The sequence below is a fragment of the Dipodomys ordii genome, unplaced genomic scaffold, assembly GCF_000151885.1.
Source record: "Dipodomys ordii isolate 6190 unplaced genomic scaffold, Dord_2.0 Scaffold60, whole genome shotgun sequence".
Classification (NCBI taxonomy): domain Eukaryota; kingdom Metazoa; phylum Chordata; class Mammalia; order Rodentia; family Heteromyidae; genus Dipodomys; species Dipodomys ordii.
The window spans coordinates 5,301,061-5,308,307 of record NW_012267276.1 but is presented as its reverse complement, the minus strand read 5'-3'; the positions used below and the strand labels follow the sequence as shown (position 1 = coordinate 5,308,307).

Below are 7,247 nucleotides of genomic sequence, written 5' to 3'. Positions count from 1 at the left end.
GGTGCTGGGGGGGAGGGGTGGCCTTCCCTCCTCTGCTCCCTGAGAAGAAGTGAGGTCTACAAACTGCAGGATGAAGATGCCCGCTCCTTGTCGGTTCTTGCTGGTGTTGAGTAGAATCCGCTCGCCCGCTGGGTCTGGCTCCTTCGTCCCGGACTCTCTGTGTGAGTGTTCAGGTATGGCTTCGGTCTCCGCCGCTTGCAACCCTGCCGCCGCCACCGCCGCGGCTGCTGGCAATTGCTCAGATGTGTCTTTTTTGCCTTGGCTTCCCTCTCTTGTCTAGCTCTCTGTCCTGTGATGGCACACTTGGTGTGATTCTCTGGCTTAGGACTGTTCACTGGAACTCTAAAACTGCTTTCGATGCGAGAGCTTGTTCAGATTCCAGCTTCTCCTCCACCATCTTCCGCTGTCCCCCAGGTCAAGAATACTTTGAATCTTGATTCCAGTTGTTCTTCTGAGATGGTGAGGGTTTCACCAACATGCTGGTGAAGGACTCCACGGCCCATTGCTTCTGCAGCAAACAGACGTGTTCTTGGCCCAGGCAGTGCTGCAGTTTCTTTATTGGAAAAACAATAGTAGGGCGTTGTTAGTCTTCACCATGTAAGTACAGAAGCACTGTCCATTGAGGACGGCCTCCCTTTGTCCAGCCTCTGTTCCACTTCATCGGGTTCCTGCTGCTTGCTGTGGATGACGGCAAGCTGAGTGTGTCCACAGTGCTGTGTGAGCAGTGCCAGCCCAATGTATGACACGTACCTTGCCAGAACCGGACAGGACAGCTTTCCTTCATGGTGTTGCTCAAGCTTACATCTTCCTGTGGAGGCTTTCTCGGCAACCTGCTCAGCAGCCTCCTGAGCTCCTTGGAGCAGGAAGGGGAGGAGAGGCAGGATGGTAGCAGCCCCATGGAGCAGCAATGAGCTGCCCTCCTGCTTGGAGATGCCCATGGGCAGCACCACCAGCTCGGTTTCCATGCAAGGCCTAGACTCAGGCCCTGTGTCCACCGCGATGCGCAGGCGCCCCCTTGTGGAGCCTGTCCCTATGCAGTGTGGTGGCTGAGTGCTGCCAAGTGACCGAACCCAGAGCATGGGCCAGGATCCTGTGGCTGGGTCCTTTCAGATCACCCACAATAAAGCACAGAGCTTACTGCAACACCCCGCTGCCATCCTGTCTCCAGTTCCTTGGGGAGGGCTGTGGGGTGACACAGCAGCTTGGGGCCGAGGATTGGACAAGGTGTACCCTGTTTGCCCGAAGTCCCATCCTGGAGATGCTCCTCCCCACTCTGTACCTCACTCCACTTTTCAAGCTACTGGGGATGCCATCCTTCTTGTTGCAGTATTTATTATTATTGGGTGATGGATTTCTTTGGCCTAATATATTAGGACTTCAACAAATAATCAGGATCTGTCCTCTGTCACTGATAACACCCTGTGGTGCTAGAAATATAAAGTGAAACACTATTTTTTCACAACTAAAATGAGAGTGTGGCTGAGTCCAGTGGTCCTCCATACTTTGCTGTAAAAGCAATTCACCAAGGCTGTCAGATGGTGACTAAATAAATCCTTTGTATGGTGGGGGGGGGAGAGAAAGATTATACAATTGGACCTCTCCATGTATTTTAATCAATTAGTTTGTAAACATCTGTATATACTATCCAGTGTGTTTGCTTACAGATTTATAGGTACATTCTAGTTACCACAAATGAGGGAAACTATGCACCTTTGTTTCTCTGTGTCTGGCTTAGTACATATACTTAGATAGTAAAGTAACAATAAGGAATTACCTAAGTTCTCTTTATCCAAACAGAAATTTAGGACCCTAGCACACACTTCCCTTCAGGAAACTAACATCAAGCAACCTGTAAACAGAAACATATACTTCTTTTTAAAGTAAGCAGATCCAAGGTTTTAAATTTAATTTCAGTTGTGTGAAATTTTGGTATAGCTTATTCCTTTCTTCTTTTTGTCTGGTATGGTCTCTGGCTTGTCTTTTTATGTTTTTCTTTAGGTGCATTAAATACTTATATTGTTATTTTATGGTGTTATACAGAGGTGTTACCTTTTTCTAAGTCAGGTAATGAGTACATATCATTGTTTGGACACAAAAATCACAGATCATAAATGAAAATTGGCATATTGGACTTCAGTTGAGTTTTTGGTTTTACTCTTTAAAAGATGATGAGAATGCAATCGATCTAGAGAATAGGAGAAAATATTTGTAAAACACTACAATTAAACATTTTTATACAGAAAAATATTTTTAAATCAATTTATGATTTCCTAATAAAAAGAGGGTTTAGATGAAATTTTCACCAAAGGAAATAAGCAGTTGGGTTTACTACAAGAGTAGGAACAGGAGAGGCTTAGGAGAAATAAAGTTCATTATATCCACAACTCTCAGAGACAATTGTGTCTCAAAGATCATATCTCACACATGAAAATGACACCAGGATGGTAAAGAGGCAGATGATAGGAATGAGGAGAAGGTGTGGGCCATTGCTTTCCATGGGGTTTCTGCAGAAGAGGCAGAATAAGCAGTTTACAATCAACTAGGTTTGTTTGAATGATCTCAGCATGGTTTAGACTCTAGCAAGAAGATCTAGTTGCTCAATATGTGGTCCTAAAATAATGCAGAGCAGTCTCCAAGATAGACCAGAAAAAGAAGTCAAGCTTTTGACTGATTAATGTGCATAGCCAAAGTATGCACCAACGTAGGCTCTTTATTATATTTGAGAATGGGCTAGAGTTGAGAAACATTATCTCTCCTCACAGAACAAATTTTTATTTATCTCAAAAATCTCAAGACCTACAAAAAATCAAGATAGTATTTACAATAACTAGTGGGATTTGGCAGACCACACCTGAAATCTGAGCTCTTCAGGATATTGCCTGGATTGAGTCTAGCCCAGGAGAAATGACTATAAAATCCATCTAAACACACAAAGCTGTGTGTGATGGTACATGCCTGTAGCAGGATATTATGTTCTTGTTTCCAGCTGCAGTAAGAAAAAAAACATAGAAGGATTATGTTTCAGTCTCTGTGGAATAAAATATGTGATTCTATTTTAAAAGTTAACAGATTAAAAGTGGCTGGAAGATGGATGCCAGTGCTTCTCACCTGTAATCCAAGAAATTTCCTGAGATAGGGTTTTGTTCTTGACTGGTTTTCCCCCCGGACACCCCTATGGAGAGTTTGTATATCATGGAAAAAATAGGAGAGGGCATGGGAAGGTGGCTCAGTGGTAGAGTGCTTACCTTACATGCATGAGGTCCTGGGTTCATTTCTTCAGCACCACATAAGCAGAAAAAGGTGTGCTGTGGCTCATGTGGTAGAGTGCTAGCCTTGAGCTGAATAGCTGAGGGACAGCAGCCAGTCCCAGAGTTCAGGACCTGTGACTAAGAATAAAAAAAAGAAATAGGAGAGATGTTTTTGTAATAATTGGGCAACATTTTAATAAATTTTAATGAATGAGCAACGTTTCTGACACTGCCTGGATTGTGCCTGTGGTGTTACGCTTTGTGTACAGTGACTGAGTTTCATAAGCTGTGTAGATTCTGAACCCTAATGAGTGATTTGTGACATGAGTGGCACTTTGAACATTTAGTGAATACACATTTAGATGAAGCTCTGCCCATTGTATCCCTTACTTTGAGGACAAGAATAATAAAGGAAGAGGCTATTCAGCTACATGATGTACAGATGTTTTTAGATCAATGTCAGTTAATCCAAGAGTCAACAAATGAAATGCATAGGCCAGTTTAGCTAGTGATATCATGGCACAGCCCCTGAGCTAGGAATTACTTTTACAGTTTTAAATGGATATATAAGGTAGAGACACGTGTATCTTACAATGCCAATAATAATTACCACCTATCCATGTTCAGAAAAAGCTTGATAACCCTTAATCTGTTGCCCCTGGCATTTTATCTGTGGCAGGACTGCAAGAACGACTGACTATTTCTGAGCCCATTTCCCAGGCTGTGACACAGAAGTGGCAGAAGCTAAGTTGTATTGACTGGGATAACTAAAGTCCTAAAAGTACTGACCTCAGCTGAATTTATGGGACCCAGACCTCACCCAGCATATGCAGTTGATGTGATGCTAAGAAAAAAGTCACTCTTTCTTATTGCTTCCGAGATCCATTTCTCTCTTGGATTGTCTTTAATTCTGTTAGAATGCTGGTATAGCCTGCTGACCTTGTACTCGTTTCAGCTGGAGATGTGCTATGGTGCCATGTTCTTGAAAATTGTTTGTAGCATTGATATTTACCAGCTGCCCAAATCCTGCTGCAAGAAAAGCAAATGAAAATGTTTTCAACTGGTTACAGCCCAATTCCATGCTTTAGGGCCCAGCTCTGGGATTTGGTCTATATGAAGGTTAAGCTGCTCCATTGCATCATAAACATCATCTTACCATTTGTCAAACACTACTGTTGGACTCTCACATATATTGGCACTGATATTCACACACAATGGACACCTTTTCATTGCCTTTTACACTAACAAAGCAATCTATAGACCTAATGTAGCCCCAAAGCTAGCCTGAATGTGGCAAGACCCACATTCTTCCCACTAAATATTATTAAAGCATTATGGTTTCCTTTATGATCTCTTATAACTCCATGTATGAATTTCCTACAGTTTCAAATGACTTTTACTAGTTTGTCCTGATTCTTTGGGTAACTGGTCTATTCTATAAATTTGCAGAGCAATTATTCTGATAGGTGCTTCCATAAGAGTTGAGTACATAACTTCCAGAAGAGCCTCTTGTTACTGCTTTTGAGAATGCCACACAAAATTGTGAACAAGTTTTTGTGCTAAGTGACACATGCAGTGGGAAACTATTACCCTATCCCATTCTCCATTTTCCGTTTGAATATGACTCTTTTGTAATCCATATATCTTTCTAGGTTTTTGTTTGTTTGTTTTTGCCAGTCCTGGGGATTGAACTCAGGGCCTGGACACTGTCCCAGAGCTTCTTTTGCTCAAGACTTGCACTCTACCAAGTGAGCCACAATACCACTTCTGACTTTTTTTGTTTATGTGGAACTGAGTAATCAACCCATGGCCTCATGTATTCTAGGCAAGCACTCTACCAGTAAGCCACATTCCTAGCCCCTCTTTCTAGTTTTAACAGAATGAACACTGTCAGAGTCTCATTATTCCTCAATGAGGTCTTCAGAAATCAAGCCAAGTTTTGTTAGGTCTAATGTATGGCACTTCTTTCTGAATTAGAAAATAGGCTCTTTTTTTCACCAAGACCTGAGTCTCCATTAACAACTCTCTCAGGGACAATGTTATGGGATTAGGCGTTATTTCCAAAATAGTGCGTGGTGAATAATTAGTTGGCTTTAGTAACATCTAATTGGAATAATTCAATGGCTCACTGAGATCATGTGATGCCTTGGATCATGTAGTAAGAATTTTTTTTTGGGGGGGGGATCCAGTCGTTTGGCCTGAACTCAGCCTGGGTACTGTCCCTCAACTCTTCAGCTCAAGGCTAGCACTCTACCACTTGAGCCACAGCACCTCTTCCAGCTTTTTTCTTTTTGCTTATGTGCTGCTGAGGAATCAAACCCAGGTCCTCATGCATGCAAGGCAAGCTCTCTACCACTGAGCCACCTTCCCAGCCCTTCTTTTTTTTTTTTCTTTAGATACAGGAGTTTTGAACTCAAATATTTAGAAGAAAACCAGATTGCATTATCTTGCGACTCATTACCAGTAACATATTGCAAAGCAAAACAGCTCAGAAAAGAGGGTAGGAGGGAAGGGGAACAAGGGAGGGAGGATAAAAGAAAAGGAATTAAGTTGATCAAGTGGAATTCTTTTTTTTTAACTCTTGGGAACTATGAACTCCTTGCAAGCACAGGTCGTTTCTGCAAATTATTTTCCAAACGTGTACAAAATGGAACCTAAATGGAGACTCCCTTAGGAACCTGGAGAGGTGCAACATGAAGGGCTACGATTATCCAGTAGCAAGTGGTCCAACCTTCAGTTGCCAGCACTGCCTCCTCTGTTCCCATGAGTTAGCGAGAAGAAAACGTATTTCCCGTGATTGTTTTCATTTCTTTTTTCTCAGCATCTGGGCATGCACGGTTGAGCACCTTGAGGAAATCCGATGTTTTTGCCTGCATATGTGTGTGAATATAAGCCTTCAAGCACTTGATGTGGTAGTGCAGGTAGTCCTGGAATGTGTGGATCAAGTTGATGGTATTGTCTCCAGCAGTGGCATTGGTGTGGTGAGGGAACAGCACAAAGGTGATGTAGCCAATGTTGTCGCCCACAGCAGCATCTGTGTCTTTCAGCTCCAGAGGAGGTTCCTTGTGGATAAAAATGACCTGGGGGGCTGGGGGGCTGGCTCTGCGTCCTTCTTTGAACTCCTTTCCAATGACCACATTATCATCATCCTTAAACAATGTGCTGAAGACTATTGTGACTCTGTCCTTTTTAGATTCAACATATATGGTCTCATCCCTAAAATGGATAACATCCCTGTTTTCTCCTTCCTTTCCCTCTTCTTGGAACTGGAAGCATTTTTCAAAGACAGAGGCAAAACAATTTTGCTTCAACATGCCAGCCTGATGCACAATGGAATCCTTGGAAGCAGGCAGATTTTCAAGGTCAAATAGCAAAGAACTATTGTATCCTGATTCTGGGTTTACTAAGAAGCTTCTGTCCACCCTCTTTAATAACTCATCAGCATCATGTGCCTGAAGTTCCTTGTAGAATTTCAAAGACATACTGACCATCCCTTTTGTTTTATCCCCATTAAGATTTGAAATATGATAGAGGACTCCATCAAAATCTGGAAATGTTACTTCTACTGCTTCTGGTTTGTTACCAGCAGCCGCCTTCTCGGATTTGAGCGTGAGCGTCTCCTCGATGATGTAGTTGTTCACCTTCAGCAGTATCATGGAGGTTGCTGGCCCTGCTGCCTGAACCCGCCCCCCAAGCTGTGGCGGCTGCCCGTCCACCGCTGCCATCACCATGGCCTCTGCCTCCAGAATTTCTTACTAATTTGAATTGTAATTACAAACATGAGTCCTTGCCCTTACTTTCGACTCAAACTCCTAATAGTGTGTAAAATCATGAACTGGAGGAACCACTAGTGGGCCAGGACTCCAACTTCTCCATAAGAATATGATCAAGACTTTGCTTCCTTTTCCTGCACTCACATTATAGAGCCCTAAGCCTTGTATGCTGATGGAATTGGTACTTTGCAGATCACAAGGCATGTGTTTTATCTTCAGAATGTCA

At 42.8% G+C, this 7,247-nt stretch overlaps 1 pseudogene across 1 annotated transcript; it reads right to left on the bottom strand.

Annotated features, from left to right (window-relative positions):
- Positions 1-5,985: 5,985 nt before the first annotated feature.
- LOC105989882 lies at positions 5,986-6,904 on the bottom strand (annotated as a pseudogene). Its single transcript, XR_001175275.1, has one exon. The product of XR_001175275.1 is annotated as an actin-related protein 2/3 complex subunit 2 pseudogene (transcript).
- Between the last annotated feature and the right edge of the window lie 343 nt (positions 6,905-7,247).